Source organism: Anomalospiza imberbis, chromosome 9 (assembly GCF_031753505.1).
Source record: "Anomalospiza imberbis isolate Cuckoo-Finch-1a 21T00152 chromosome 9, ASM3175350v1, whole genome shotgun sequence".
NCBI classification, from domain to species: Eukaryota; Metazoa; Chordata; class Aves; order Passeriformes; family Viduidae; genus Anomalospiza; species Anomalospiza imberbis.
This window is the reverse complement of record NC_089689.1, coordinates 4733606-4749645: the sequence shown is the minus strand read 5'-3', so window position 1 is coordinate 4749645 and position 16040 is coordinate 4733606. Positions and strand designations below refer to the sequence as shown.

General features: G+C 49.8%; 1 protein-coding gene and 1 long non-coding RNA gene across 2 annotated transcripts in view; one reads left to right on the top strand and one right to left on the bottom strand.

Annotated features, from left to right (window-relative positions):
- The window catches only part of TNR (tenascin R), a 72191-nt gene that overhangs the window by 43334 nt on the left and 12817 nt on the right, over window positions 1-16040 (bottom strand). The gene's annotated exons all lie outside the window — the stretch shown is intronic.
- LOC137478957 (uncharacterized) lies at window positions 144-594 on the top strand. Its single transcript, XR_011001896.1, has 2 exons — window positions 144-356; window positions 467-594. It is a non-coding gene; the product is annotated as an uncharacterized lncRNA (long non-coding RNA).

Below are 16040 nucleotides of genomic sequence, written 5' to 3'. Positions count from 1 at the left end.
CCACTAATTTCTGTGCTCATTTATGTCAGCTGAGATAGGTGAGGAGCAGAGGATGGTGGTGCAGGAGGGGTTGGTGATGTTCTGGACAGGTAGGGTAAGGAGGAGAGGAAAGGGAGCTGTTTGTTGGGGTTTTTGCTCTTTGGCGCTTCAAGAGGAACATCTCAAGTTAGGTGTGGTGCCCATGGGAAGTTGTCTTTCATACTAGGCAGAAAAAATTCCAGAGGACTCACTGGGAATGCTTCTGTCTCATTCCTGTGTGTGCATTAGCATGCCATTGGTGTGCTGCCTTCTTGAGAGTCACAGAGGAGGAAATGCATCAATCTTCTGTGGCCTGGCTCTTGTGCTCTGCAGTTCAGGTGTGTTTCTTGGGTTGATTTTCTGCTGTCTCATTCTCTACAATGCTGGGCTGTCTCCTGTATTTCATATTTATATAAAAAAATCAACATATATAGTCTCTATTTTTTAGATGTGTGGTTAACCCCTGATCTATGCCAAGCCAGGGTCATAGAAGGGCACAGCAGTTAATCATAGAGACAGCCACGTGTTTGGAGAAGATTCAAGTATTGTCTTTAAATCTTCACACCCTGAGAAAAATGACATTTAAAAACCAGCACCCAGTCCTAAGCTTCTCACAGCTGGCTGTCAGCATGGATAGGAGAAGGTAGGGAGGGACGGTCTCATCCCATCCTCTGTCTCCCTCTCCATGTTTCCCCATCAGTGGTTTGGAGGGGGCTTGGTTCATGCCAGGTGTGCCAGCTGATGCTGGCTCTGAGCTGCTTTGATATCTCCTATGAGCTGCTCTGAGTGTGCCACTGCCTGTCACTGGCTTTTCTATCCCTCCAGGGTGACCTGAGAGCCTTCCTATTTCCCCAGAAATGGGTGCTTTGGAGCATACAGACTTTGACATGGCCTAAACAAAATTTAGAGGAACAGTTGGAGGCAGTAAAATGCTTTCTGCTTGCCAGAGTCAGGAAGCACAGCTGTCAAGAGGCAACAGTACTGTCCCCATCTGGGGGTGCTGGACACATGGAAACTTCTGCACATAAGGCAAGCATAATCCAGATGTCCCAGAGCTTTTCCTGGGTGCATTTCCTGGATTGTTGCCCTGAAAAGTGATGAGTGTGGCTGTAAAAGATAGAAGCAGAGAAGAGAAGGTGCTGGACACTGAGACACTGAACTGCTTCCCCTGAGCTGCCATGGTCACTTCTCCCTCAGCTGATTAAAAACTCACTCAGAAGCTCAACAAAACTCAGTTTATCCTTGCTGGATATAATGGTTTGCATTTTTTGCTGTAATTAAACCACTGGATAATGCTCCTGTGCATGATTAAAATCAGATAGAGCCCCCACTGAAGCACCTACCTTTCCCAGGAGCTTAAGTAGTATTTTTTGGCAAGCACAAGTGACCACTGAATTCCCATGTAGCTCTTGAGTATGTGTGACCTGAGGCTTTGGTGGTGTGAATCCAATTCTGAAAGAGCCTGGAAACTGAGTTATGGTGCACAAAGGCTTTGAAGACATTGGAGAGATGATGGCTTGTTATCTAGAAGTTCTTAATTGTTGGACCACAGCCACATGTGCACCCATCGTGGGCCCCTCCATCCTCAGCAGACGTGCTCATGGTCTGGCCAGGCACTTCCTACCACAGGAAAATGCAAGTTTATGTTGAGCTGAGTTTAAAAATCATGGGATTTGCTGGTTTGGGGAGCCCAAAGTTTTGAAGTAAAAAGTGTTGGCGCCGATGGGATCCGTTCATCCAAAAGCTGTGGTGCCTCTGTTGGGTTCACACAGCTCTAGCTGTCTACTTCAGGTCTGTAATTATGTTCTTGTCCTCACAGGATCTTCATGGAATCACAGAATAGTATGGGCTGAAAGTGACCTTACAGCTTATCTAGTCTGACCCTCCTGCCATGGGCAGGGACACCTTCCACCAGACCATGCTGCTCAGGGCCCTGTCCACCTTGGCCTTGGACATTTTTGGGTGACCTGTGCCAGTGCCCCTCCACTCTAATTATGAAAAGACTTCTTTATTTCTAGTCCAGGTTGGGTTTTTTGGGGGGGGCGGGGGGATAGATGATGGAAATTTTTCTGCATTTCATGACAGCCTTCCTTGAAACATGAAAAATTACTTTTTTTAATTGCTGTGACAGTAGGAACTTCAATCAAATCTTAAATAGCCATAAAAGCGTGTTAGCTGTGAAAGTCCCTCCTTCCTGGGGCTGGGAGAAAGTACCATGGCAGCTGGAAGGCACCATCATGTATTGCCAAATGCATGGACACATGGGGCCTGGGACCAGGGAGCCAATCTGCTCCTGAGCAGCAGGTCTGTGACCCTGCCCAGGGCAGTGGAGCACCCTGTGAGCTCCAGCTCCTGGATTTAGGCTGGGTCTGCTGCTGGAGTACAGTGTTAGTTGGCAAAGGCAGATTGAGGCATAGCTCAAACACAGTCAGCTCACAAACTTGTTCAACTTTGTACAGCTTTGGTTGAGAAGTGGCCCTGAAGCTTGAGTTTCTTTTAAAGGAAATATCTCAAGCCATGTTTCAGTAGAAGTTGTTTTCTAAGTAATCTTAAACTAAGGGGAAGGAGGAGAAATTACTGCAAAGCCAAATTTTGGTGGGTCTTGGCTTCCTGTTGCCAAATCTGGCTGAAGTGCTGGTGCTAACAGAGCAGAGTGACCTTTGTGGAGAGCCAGATGCTGCCTGTGAGCTGAGCCTGCCGGGAGAGAATAAATCTTCCACATACGTTGCTCCAGAGAGCGAGACAAAGCCTGCCAGGAGGCAGCACCAGCCCAGAATCGAAGGGATGCAGGTGAGGATTTACAGCATGGTGATCACAGCCTTGTGCACTGGGGCTTGGCATGGCCTTTTGGATGTTTCCTTTGCTTAGTTTTATCTTTCCTCCCTGAAAACAGGGAGGAGGTGGCATCCCCTCTGCTGCGGGTGCAGCTGCTGCACACCCAGCACACTCAGTCCAGAGCTGTGCTTCCAACCTCCTGGGCCTTGCCATCTCCTCTCCCCTTAATCCCAGTGTCCCCTGGGGGGCTCTGGAACAGAGCTGAGGCTAAGAATACTTTTCTCCCTTTCTGATTTTATTTTTAGATGCAGCCCTGAGGGTGCAGTGTCAGAGCTGCTGCTGTTTGCCTGAAGGATGACTCAGACTGAGCTGATGCCCAGGTTAAAGAGCTCAGGTATCCACTTCAGGTGTTTATCTGCCATGGGAAATGACGCTGTGGTCCTGGGCTCTTCAGCAGTGTTTGGAGCAGACACCCTCCTCCCCAGCTGTGCACAGAGCACATGCAGGTGGTGACATGTGCTCTGCAGCCCCTCTGTGTCTCTGCTTCCTCGCCACACGAGGAAAACCAGATTCCCTGAAGACAGGGCAGCATGGATGCCTTGACTTACACCAAAAGCAGTGCCTGTGGTGTCTCCACCCAGCTCCCAGCCATCACCTGCACCCCTGGCAGCACTGCTTAGGGCTGCAGGCTGGTCAAGGTAAGGCTGGGAGGATGTGGAGATCTCTCTGCAGCACCTGTTCTATGTTTTAAAGTGAGGAGGCTGCCGAGGAGCATCCCTGGGAGGGGGGTGTGTGTGTGAGTGACTGAGGGGCTGCCCTGCTTTACTCACACTGAGCAGCTCCAAGCCAGAGATGACAAGCCCAAGAGCCACGTGTCCCCCAAGGTGTGCCACCACACTGCTCCTTATTAGGGAACCTGTGGTGCTGCAGGAATTTTAAAAGGCTGCTCCATCTCTGCAGGATGCCTCCTTTGTATCAGAGAACCCCCTTCCTCTTCCTCCTTCCCCTCCTAGGATTAAGTTAAGGCTGCGGAGGATGAGATGTTTTCATTCCCATTTTTGAAATGTATCCCAGGAAAGTTTTCCCAGTTCTTTGCTAGTGAATATTTTATAGAGCAGGTTGTGTCTGTCCCTGCTTGGACACCAAAGCAATGGCCATGAAAACCCCCTCTGTTTGTCTGCCTGGCAAACCCTGCACTGGGAACTGTACACTTGGGCTCAGTCCAAAGCTCTGTGGCAGACCTGGTTTTTATTGCAAACTAAATGACCATGGATGCCAAGAGTGGGGAGTCCAACTCTCAAATCCTAACTTAAACTAAGAAGGAAGAAGAACCCATAAGTTTGGGAAATGTATCTTGAGTGATGTTTCCTGGCTTTTTTTACCCCCTTGACGGCAATAGAGCTTAACAGAAAATGGCTTTCTTGCTGGTCCTTGTGCATCATGCTCTATGAAAGGGCAAGAATAATTCTCCCTGCCCTAAGAAAACCTGCGGTGGATGGTCAAAACCACTACTAGAAAGAGCTGTGAAACCTGCAGGTTTCAGAGTAATTCCTTTAGCTGCACTGCTATTGCATCCTGTAGGATTTTCCCACAGGGTGTGGCTTCTCAGGGAGCTTTGGCTGTGTACACCAACACCCAGGCATCTACAAAAGCCAAAATAACAGAATTTCTTCTGAATAATGGGGATTTCACCTCCCTTTCTATTTTCTGTTCCATTTCAGAAGCATCCTGAGGTTATGCCCAGATTGTTAATGCCTTCATACACTTGGGTTTTCTTCTCTCCTGCCACACTTCAAGGCTGTCTAATCCCTGGATGGCAGCAGGATGTGTCCCTGTGACAAAAGGGACATTGCTGCAGACCCCAGTGCCTCTGGGTCCCAGCACAGCACCTCACACACAAGCCTTGCACCCAGATTTGCATTTCTGGCTTATCACAGAGCCTGGAAGGGCTTTGGCAGGTGCCTGGAGATCCTGAAGGCACAAGACTGGGAACTTGGTGAGAAGCGGGTGGCAGAGAGCAGTGGGAGAGTTCAGTTCTTACTGCATGGGAAGAAAGTCCTGCTCTGAGTTTTCCTCTGGCAGCCAGCACCAGATCAGACTAATTTTTTCTCTCCCCAGCCTAGGTTTTTGTTCTCTGTCTCTACCTTGCCATCCCTGAAGGGAAATCCCTTGGAGGGATTGTGCCACTCATGCACAGACTGGTGGGAGCCCTCAACCCTGGGCCCTTCTCAGTGTGGATAATATTGCTGCAGCACTCACAGACTGGCTGAGCAGAGAGCTCTGTGGGAAGGCAGTCTCCAAATAGCTTAAATGCTTTATTCTAGGGCTGTTGGACAAGCCATTGATCCTTTCCAGCTCTGTGTTCTGGTGCCTTCCCACACACTACCATGGATTTTCATATATTTCTTTCTCTGCTCTAGATTTTTTCAGGTTTTTCTCCTACATCAGGCAGTGTAAGCAGCTCTTTTTCAAAATAACCAGCAAATATCCCAATCTATTGGAATCCTTGTACAAACTCCTGCTGATCTCCCTGGCCTTCCCTGTATGGGTGACAAGGGACATCTTCCTGGCACAGACCTCCCAGGTAACAGCATGTGAAAGCTGAGTATTACAGTTTCTCTTCAAAACTCCATTGCCCCCCCGTGATTTCTATTACATGACACTGCTCACAAAGTTCCCAACTTGTTATTTACCAGGGCTGGAGCCTCTGGTGATGACAAAAATGGGAGGTTTTTCTACAAACTTCCTTAGGCAGCCACAGCAGGTTAGTCATTGAGGGCTCTGTGCACAAGTTCATCCTGCAGTCGAGCAGAGCTTCACTCCCAATTTCCCCTCCTATCCTTCACCCTTGTTCTGCTTTCCCTCTGGGAGACCTGTTGCAGTGAATTTTTTTATCCCCCCTGTATCTAGCAGAGTTTGATTTGGCAACTGCCCAGGAGAGAAAGGACTTGCAATTGCTTTGTCCTTTGGTGATTTAGGTTATTGCAACTTCATGGTTTGCTGTTGGGAAAGCGATTAAGAGAAAAAAGTCCCATCTGTGACTGAAAATGGACTTTTAGTGATAAAAAATGTCCCTGGGTTATCTCGGAGGCTGCTGCAATCTCCAGCATTCTTCTTTTTCCATTTTTTCTCACCCTTAATATTTTTTTTTCTGTCAGGTCTTCTATTTATTTTCCAGGTACTTTGCATTTGAAGGCTATTTCTTGTCCCTTTCTGCTTGGATGTGTGCAGATGGTACTGTAGGCCAATAAAATGCTGTGTGCTGGAAACAGGCAGAATCCAAAGGTTTTGAGAAGCTCTGGGTCAAATGTGCTGAGAGGTGGCTGATGGAGACAGGTTGAGTTGGGGACCAACAGAACCAGAGACACTTGATATTTACAGAGGGTCCTGTTGGTGAGGGAGGTTGGGATCACCTGCGCAGGAAAAAGCACCTGGTTCTGCTGACAGGCTACCAAAGGAAGGAGGTGCCACTTATCCACAGGAGAACAGAAGAAATGCCAACAAATGGCAAGAAAAAAACGTGGTGGTGAGGTCAGAAAAGGGAGGAGAAAGTAAAATAGCAGGGTGATGTCTGTACACACGTGGCTGAGCGCTGGCAAAATAAAAAGGCTGATGTAGACAGTGCCTTGCTCAGACTAGGGCTTAAATAGCATTGCAGGGATTTGGAAGGATGAGCAGAAGTTGCTGGGGAAGAGAAGTGAGGAATGAAGGAAAGCAGTGTACCAAGAACGGGGTGTGTTTGTCCTGTAGGTTAGCAAGGGGCTGGAAACGGGCAACTTCGGTGTGGGCAGCTTAAAAGGGGTGAGACTGGAGGGACAGAGCTCATGTGAGTTAAAAGAAGGAGGTGGGTGGATGTGAGTGACTCTTAAAACCCACAGTACCTCCAGCTTGGTGGTAAATGGCATCTCAGACTCCCTTGTGAGTGATACAGCAGGACAGGGCTGTTCAGCTCCCTGGGTGTGTTAGGCCAGCATCTCCTCCCTCAGGAGCACGACTGGAAAAGCCGCTGTTTTGAGCTTGGTTTGCAATAATAGAGCAGAACTGGCTGAAAGAAGTGGGAGGTGATTTCAGGAAATAAGTTATGAAATAGTGGAGCCATGAATGCCATGAGAAAAGGAGTGAAAACAGCAGAGTAAGGATAATGGGCGGCAAAAATCACAGAGAATCAGGCAGCAACCCTTGGGAAAGTAATCCAAGGGCTTAAGGAGCACGGGGAAGTTGCAATTACTCAAAGTGACTGCGTTAGGGACACCACAACAACCCATCCTCAGGAACAAGGGGAAGATGCTGCAGGGACCTGATGGACCTCAGACACAGAGAAGAGCTGCAGAAAAGGGGCCCTGATGGCAGAGACCTGGCGGCAGGGACCACGGAGCAGCGGCTGCGCTGCTGCAAACAGGAGATGTGAAGGTGCAGAACAAGCCCCAGTGGGTTGTCCACTTGAAGGCTGGGCAAAGCCCTTTTGTAAATGCACAGGAAGGAGGAGAGCTGAGGAAGGCCCCAGCATGTTGCTCAAATGAAGGGATTCACTGTGGGCTTTGCTTCAGCCTTCCCTTGCACCCAGCTAATTCGGACAGGATGATTAAAGGGGCAGGAGTCCAACTTGAACAGGAGAGAGGAGAAGACCTGCCAGGGTATTGAGAGCAGTCAGGTGTGCTGGTGTTAGCAGGACCTGCTGAATTCCCCCTTGGGTGTACTTCCAGAGCTAATTCAACCTCGGAACTGTTCAGGGTTTTTCCAGTATTGCAGGGCAGGCTGGGAGCTACAGCAGGGCAGTTTCAGGAGTTAAAGGCTTCAAAACAGAACAATGCAAGCAGATGTTATTAAGCAGTCAATGTGTAAGAACCTGGAGGATAATGAGGTTAGAAAGTGACACCTGGCATGGGTTTGTCAAGGGCAAGTGAAGTGAAATGAATTTGTAATTTTCTCCTCTGACAGGAGAACCAGGCTATGGAAGCGGAATGGTGCTGGATGGGATGGGGCTTGGCTGGTGGAGTGTGGCAAGCAGCCTTGGGAGGGTGACCTGCTCTGCAGGGGTGGTTGGGGACCTTAAGCTGATCTTTAGGGTTGCTGAAGAGCTGTCTCATCACACAAGACTTAAAACTACCACCTCAGTGCATGATGTCAACTGCTTTCTGAATTGTCCCCCTATGGCAGGAAGTGCCTATGCTGCTGCAAGATGCTGTGCTCGCTTTTGTGTCCAGCTCTGCCCTTCCTAATTCTTGCCTGTGGTCATCAGGCAGTCCCCATCACCATCAGCTCTGCTGCAGTGGCTCTTCATCCCTGTGGTGGGCTGCCCTTAGTGGGGGCATGAGGCCATCAGTAGCTGCTTCCCCCCCCACCCCATCCCTGTCTCCTCGGTTCAAGACTCTGAAGGGCAACCCAGCCCTTAAGCAAACATTGCAGGACTTGCCCAGGCCATTTGTCACAGTGCTTTTTATTGTCTCCTCTGCTTTGCAGCTCATGCTGCAGCACAGCCTCCCTCCTCCCCAGGATCTGCACCTCCACTTTGCATCTCCAGGGACAGCGGTCCTGCCGTTCCCATGGCATGCCTACGTTTGTCTTAAGGATTGACCCTTCAGTTATTATTAGCCTCGTGGTCACCTCCAGCACAGCCTGTCATGATGAATCAGAAATAGAATCTTCTCTGCATCACAGTCCTGGTTAAACCGACCATCCCCTTCTACCTGCTGCAGTCATCGCCTCATTATAACTCCATTACCTTTAACAACAACCCCATTACCATCCATTATCTTTCTTATCATCTCCTTTACAAGGCTGTTATTTGCACCTCCTCCTTTACAGCCATCCCCTCTTCAATTATGATTCCATTATCTTTATTACCACCCCATTACAGTCATAATTATTCCCATTACAATTTTGAGAACTGCATCTCCATCCAGACTAGTCGGTGTCTCCATCAGCCCTATCTCCAGCTTCTCTTGCTCCAGGTTCCTCATTGCTTTCCTCCGCCTTCCTTCCCGGCATTCCTAACTATCCCCATACCAATGGTTATATTCTAATTATTTTTCATTATGGTTTTACAGTCTTTTGCTGTTATTGCTTCCTTTATCAGCCATTCTCATCTCCCTGAAGTATCATAGCTGCAGTGGGTAGTGGGGTGGGAGCTGAGACTCAGGTCAGTGATATTCCACTGATCTGCACCAGCCCTGAGCAGGTAATTACAGCCCATCCCTGTCCTCTGCAATTCCAGCACCTAAGCTCCGTTGCAGCCCTAATTACTGATGTTATCTCTCTGTTATCCTTCAGCTCATCTCTGCTGCAGCTTCCCAGGCATGACCACCTCCTCCAGCCAGTGGTGCCCCTCCACCTCCTGCCTGGGCAGAGGAGCATCCCTGACCCTGCCTGATTTTCCATCCCTGGCGCTGGACAATGGCTCTAGGGACCTTCTACCCGTTAAAATTAAAAGAATATCTGTGTGACATTAGCAAAAGTGCTTTTGTCACTAGGAATCATAAATTCTTATGGTGCAACACCAAGTATCACATCCCAGAGAGGTTGTGGAGTCTCCTTCCCTGGAACAGCTCAAAAGCCATTGGGACACATGCTAAGTGCTCCAGGAGGGCCTGCTGGAGCAGGGAGGTTGGGCTGGGTGGCCCCCGCGCTCCTTTGTAACCTGAACTGTTCTGTGATCTCGTTGGTGTTGCTGTCACCACAGTCTCAGCTGTGCCCACCCCAAGAGCTGCCAGACCTGCCTCTGCTCCGCTCCTACCTCTTTCATCTTCCAGAAGCCACACTGGGGACACAGGAACAGCCCTTGGAAGCTTTTTCATCAGCACTAAGAGGAGGGAAAAGGCTTCTTGGGTGGAGGAGAGTGGGTTGCACCCTTTAGGATGGCACAGAGGAGTTGGGTAGTGTGCCATATCCTGACCCAGCAGAGGACAAGAGCCCTGACAGCGGGTCCAGTGCCCCCGCTCCTGGAGAGGACATTGAGAGATTGGAGTGGTTACAGAGAGAGTCAGAAAACTTCTCAAGGATGGGGAAACTGCCAGCTTTGGAGAGCTCGGTCTGCTTAGTTCATCACGAAGATTGAGAGGTGACTTCATGGCTTCCTATAAGAACTGTCAAGGCAGGGAAATACTAAAGAAGGTACTAAAGAGCCCTTTAGAGCAGGGAAAGGCAGCGCAGGAGCGATGGCTGGGACCTGAGGCAGGCAAATTTGGGTGAGTGATGCAGCCTGTGGGGTTTAAGTGAGAGCGATGGCCATCTCCAGCGGCTCCAGGAGCCGGCCAGCTGCCTGGGTATCCCTCACATCCCTCACCCCTGTGGGCAGAGAAGCTGCTAGCAGCTTGCAGGTAATTAACAGCTCTGGTGTAAGAGGGGATGTAGCTCATGTTGGAACGCCCCTGGGTTATTTCCCACAATCGATAAGCTTCATAAATAATGTATCCCTCAGGGGGAAAAGCTACCTTGCGCTTATCAGATTTTGTACTTGTTTGGCTTAGCAACGCTAAGAGGGAATAGGACTCCGAGGGAAAAAACAAGCTATAAATAAGTAGAGGGGGCTGTAGGTACAGGCACAGCAGGAAGGCAGGCTGGGTGGCCCCCATGCTGTGCAGCTGCCCCACAGACCCCGCTGGGGAGCACTGGAATGGGAGAGCTGATTCAAAGCCAGTGAAGGCAGCTAACAGCTCCCAGCACCACACTGTGCCCCCTCCCTGCAAATTTTCGGGGAATTTTTCCTAATTCTGGCTCGGTTGAAGGCACCCAAAGAAAGGGAGATGAAGCACTTAGCATCACTTCCCTATTACTTTTTTGCTTCTCTGCCTGTAAGGGCGCCTAAGGGAGCTGAGCTTGCTGCAAACCACGGGGCAGTGCCCTCCAGGAGGGATGCCATTCCCACAGGGATTTGGGAAGAGCATTTAAACAGCCAGCCATGGCCTCTCCACACCTCAGTGACAGCCTGGGAAAGGCTGAATGTAACACAGCACAGCAGGAAATGCAAGCTCTTTTGGGATCAAGGGAAAACATTTGACTGAAAAATTGGGAAGCAGCGTGAGAATGGAGACTGGTTCTTCTGGCTTTTGGGTTTAATCCATACCCGCAGTTTTCCTCTTAAAAATCATAGGCTGGGATTTCCTGAGAGAGCAGACGGAGGAGCTGCTTCTCTACCGTGACCTGACACCTGCACTTTGAGTTTTATACTAAATAAAAGGAGCAAGGAGCTGGCAGGAAGCAGAGAGCGTGGTGGAAAACAACTCTGGGATTAAAATAACACCCTCAGTAAGCCCTGGCTAGCAGGTCTGTGCTGCCCAGGCTGCTCACTGCACAGCTGGAGCCAGAACATCTGGGAGGTTTTATAAAATAAAAGAAAACACAGGTTTCCTTGCTGTAAAACACAGTCATGATGGGCAGTAGAGCTCAGAGGTTCTTACAAGCTTCAACCAGACAGAAATTTTTGGCGAGCTCAGAAAATAATTCTGGGGTTGAAGCATGGTAGCACCATCTTCCACAGAGCCCCTTATGAGGGGCTGATCCTGGTGCTTGTTAGCCCTGAGAGCAGACTGCAAAGACTCCATCCCCTCCTGCCTGGGAGCTGGAGCAGAAAAGCTTTTCCCACCCATCCACTGCGACCGCAGACGATGGGCAGGACTGCGTGAGGAGCAGGAGCACCACGAAGTGCTGGGCTGAGGAGTGCCCGGGGAGTCTTCAGCTGCAGCTCAATGACAACAGCTGGGGATAATTCACTGTCTCCAGACAGAGCTTTACTCCTCGCAACAAGGTGAAAACAAGCGCGGCCCCCACGCAGGTGCTGCCCGTGCTGGGGACACCTCTGACATGTCAGAGCTGCTGCTCTTTCCTTGCTAAGCATCAGCCCCAGGGGCTTTGCTGACAAGTGGTTTTCTACATGTGCCTGGCCTGAGAATGCCCGTCTACAGCTCTGACTGGAAGAGTAAATTAATATTTGCTCAGCTGCTGTGTGTGCTCCCTTCTGCCCCTGGGAGAGAGGTTTTGGAGGTGGGATGGATACTCACTGGTCCCCACTGGCTGGAAAGCTTGGCTGGACCATTCAGCTGCTTCATGGTTCAAATTTCACCTTTTTTTGGGGCTGGCACCACCTTCTGATCTAATTTTTGCTCTAACTTGCAACCTTAGTATGCCCCGCCAGGACTAATAAGCCTTGCTCACTCCAAGGCTGCTGCACTGGGACCAGGATTGCATTGCAGGGACTCACAGGAGCCAGCACATCCCCATCGGGGCATCTCTCCATCACCATTCCTCAAAAAAATCCCATGCTGCTGTGGCTGAGGCTTGTTAAAGCTTTTCAGCCCCCATCAAGGCTGCTCTGGGAGCTGGAGCCCAGATGGTCTGAACAGATTACTGCAGCCTCCTGGGCTATCCATCCCAGGCACTTTGGCAGGCCTGAATTTCCTCCAAATGACAAAAATAAATAAAATCTCTCAGCATTAAATACTGGGAAGCCCGTGAAAAAGCTGTGTACACAATGAAAACAAATACATGGTTAAATAACCTCTCTAACAGTATTTCTATAAAATGCCTCTCTAAATAATGGCAAGGGAAAGGCTCGCTCTGTCCTGATTAACCTCAGCTGGGGAAGATTGTCTGTATCAAACCACTGCCCTCAGCCGATTAAAAATGAATTAAACTGAACGGAAAACAAGTCCCGCAACATCCCTTCTCCTTCCCAATTCAGGGGCAAAATCAAAGTAGCAATAAAACCCAAGCACTCCAGGGCAAGCAGAGCAGTAAGTCACCCCAGCCTGAGGATGAAGCAGGTGCCGGGGACCTGGGATGGGGTGAGATAGGAGGCCTGGCCATGGTCACTCCATGGAGGAGTTGCAGGACCAGGTGTAAGAGTCATAAGAGATAGAGGGGATGCTGATACAGATAAATTAAAACAACCTCAGGGAGCCATCCAGTCCTTTGCCACTTGAACAGAGCCCTTTTTTATTTTAAAATAAAAATAAAAGATAAAAAAACAAGATATTGGAGTCAGCTAAAGTGACTTTTAAACATCTCTCTCTTATTTTTAGCAAGCCCAGCAGACCCTTGGCGTCAGTAGACCCAAAGGAAAACCCAAAGTCCCAAAGTGCAAGTGTCAGCCAGATAAAACCATCCCAACAAGAGCTTGCTCCAGGACTGAAAGCCAACAAGAGATGATTTTTCATGCAGCAAAATCCCATGCCAGTGCGTTTCCAAAGAAAACATCCCCAGCAGTATTACTGGTGAACACTGAGAGGGAAGCAGTGAGCAAACCCTGTGTTTGGTGCCCTGGACCAGCCCCCTCTTTCCCTATTTTCCCCAGGAAAAGACTCAGAATAACAGAAACTCCTCACATGCTTCTTCTCCTACTTATTTTTGGTTGTTCCCATTTTTTCAATGATTTCCTTAATAACTGCATAGGAATTGTTGGGTCCTATCAACACCCAGCTGGTGCTCCAAGGTCCTCCCTGTCTTGGGATTGGACAAGAGGCATCCTAGGCCGGAGCAATGAAGGAGAAAGGTCCCAAAATTCTGGGGGTAAGAGGGTGCATCCTTCATTGAAGGTGCGCAAGTGACACTGCTGCAATGTCCCAGTGGTCCCCTACGTGAGCTGGACAGAGAGTTCCATGTCTCAGGGTAGGACTGCCGGCAACATTCACATCACCAACGCTTCTTGGACACAAACCCAGCCTGCTGTGCAGGACAGTCCAGTTACCAACTCTAGGAGGGGTGCATCACACAGGTTATTTTATTCTTTGCCCTTCACTGTGTGCCTTTGATATAATAAAGAAGAATAACTGACAATCAATGGGACCTGCCATCCTGACACTTTAATGACAGCCTATTTTGAGACACCAGGACTGCAGCTTAGTGGTTCTACAAGTTGTAAAAACTTGTAGTAAAACCCACTCCTTGTCCAATTGGTTGTAAAAACTTGTCTCCAGTGATAAGGGGAGCGTGACTGCTGCCAGGTGCCTTGGGGCATGGGTGTCCCTGCAGGGTCCTGGCCCCAGAACGAGGTGATTGTCCCTGATCCCCACCAGCATCTGACCCTGTGGGATGTGCGGACACCTGATGGCTGTGGGGGAGAGCAAAGAATCATCAAGGTGGGTTTTTCCCACCGCAGACATGCTGTAAAAAGTGCATTTAATCCCCTAGCCAGTGGCAGGGAGAGAGGGGCGTAAGCCAAGAGCAAAGCTGGGCATGGAGAAGCTGTGGCAAGGGAGATTTGCTCCTCCAGGAGATGTCCAAAATGCCTCTATCCCTGAGGGAGATTTTCTGCTTTTTCACTCGGCCTCTCTCTAGCTTTCCAACACCAGGATATCCCTGCATTTTCTCCACCCTAAAACCAGCAGAAACCCCCATTATGAGTGTTAATAGGAGCAGCATGCATGCATATACATTCTGGAGCATCTTTTCAGGGTGCCAGGTGATGCAGTCAATAGTGCAGCCTGCCAGGGGCCCATTAAGGGTAGGCAGCAGTGGGGGCTGGGCTGGTGCCTGGCTGCAGCCAGGAATTAGCACCGAGGTGCCTCTTGCTTTGTTTCAAATAACTCTGGCCGCTCAGGCCATAAAATTAATGTCTGAACAGATAGCTGGGAAAATAGGAAGCCATATAAAGCAACTCAGTGCTTGGTGGGGGAGCTGAGCTGCATTTAGCACATGCTGGGGTTTGACTGTATTTCTTTGCCCTCCAGAGATGCCAAGTGGGCCAGCACGATGGGTACCACATCCCCACCCCAGCATTCCCCAACCTTCAGCTCCTGGTAGCGCTCTCATTCTGCTTCTTATTTATCCACCTGCCTTTTCTTCTGAGTCCTCCCCGCCCTGCACATTTATCCAGCCCTCCAGCCACCCACTGCTTTATTCACTGTCTCTCCTGCCCAGCCTCTACCTCGTGCTCCTGGTTAGAGCCTTGCCTATTTGTATTCTTAACCTTTGCCTCCCTTTCCTCTGTCTCTTTACCCACACATCAATCTTGTTTATGGCCTCCATCACGCATTACCTGTGAGCTAATGCTGCCTCATCTCTCTGCCACCCTCAGCTCCATCTCCCCCACACAGCAAGATGAGGTGGAAGAAGACCTTTTGGCAAAGGAGCATCAGGTGCAGGAGCTCAGCATCCCACACTGGGTGCATCCCCTCCCTGATGCACCTTTGGCCTGATTTTTGGGGTTAGGCTTTGCCCTGGGCATAGGTATCAAGAAAGTGCAGCTGACAAATACCCAACCTCCTGCATCCTTTCCCCTAGGGATGCTCCGCCCTGCAGAGGACAGTGGGTTTGGGGACAAAGCTCACATTTCAGAGATGTTCTGAGGCTGGCGCCTAGGGCAGCTTTCCCAGGCTTCCAGGCAGCTGCAGTTCCAGCCTGGAGGATCACCAGCTGACCATCCCCACGGCTGCAGCCCGCTGGCTGCCTCGGCACCACAGCTCCCTGCCTTGCCTTGCCCTCCCTATTCCCACTCCCCCACTGCATCCCACAAAGTTGCCTCACAGAGTCCAGCCTGTAATTTTTCTGCCTCCTCTCCTTCCCCAAATGGTGGGAATTTTCCTCTTGCTGATTCACGCCTCTGTCACGTCACATTTTTTTTTTTTTTAGCGCTGACGCTGGCTGTGCTCACCCCAGGGAAAGGCTAAAACCCCAAGCTGCTGCTTTGGGGACTGGCCCTCTGCCAGCCACGTGCTGCCAACTCAGCCAAAAACCTGCATCTGTGCTGAACAAACCCAAACCTCTCCCACTGTTGGGGTCAAATAAGGGAAATTTCAGGGGTTCATTTTCTCCCTGCCTCCCTAATCCCAATCCTGGGCTCCCAACTGCGTCCTCATGCTGGATACAGCACACCTCCAGCTTCAAAAAACCCTTTTTTAGTATAAAAATCCTCTGGCTCTTCCCTCTGGATTAGTAGAGTGACATAAAAGGTGGAGGGCCCCATGGACATCACCTGCATCCCTGGTGGGATGGAGCCATTTGCCTGGAAGGGTTTTGGGAAAGGGGAGCATCCAGAACCTCCCACAGGCACCTTTTGGGGGGTTCAGCAGCTGGATTAGGTTTGTATCTCTGCTAATTCCTCCTGGAAATCATAACTGTGGGAATTTCACCCTTTCCTCTGTTTCTTCTCACCTCCCTCCACATTCCATCTCTTACAGAGGGATCTCGACCACCAGGAACAGCACCCCATGCCATGACAGGCACTTTCAATGGACTTCTCAATTAATTTTCTGTGCTGAGAACTGTCTTTTACTTCTTGCTACTGAAAAGGCTCAGGAAGCATCCTCCTGCCC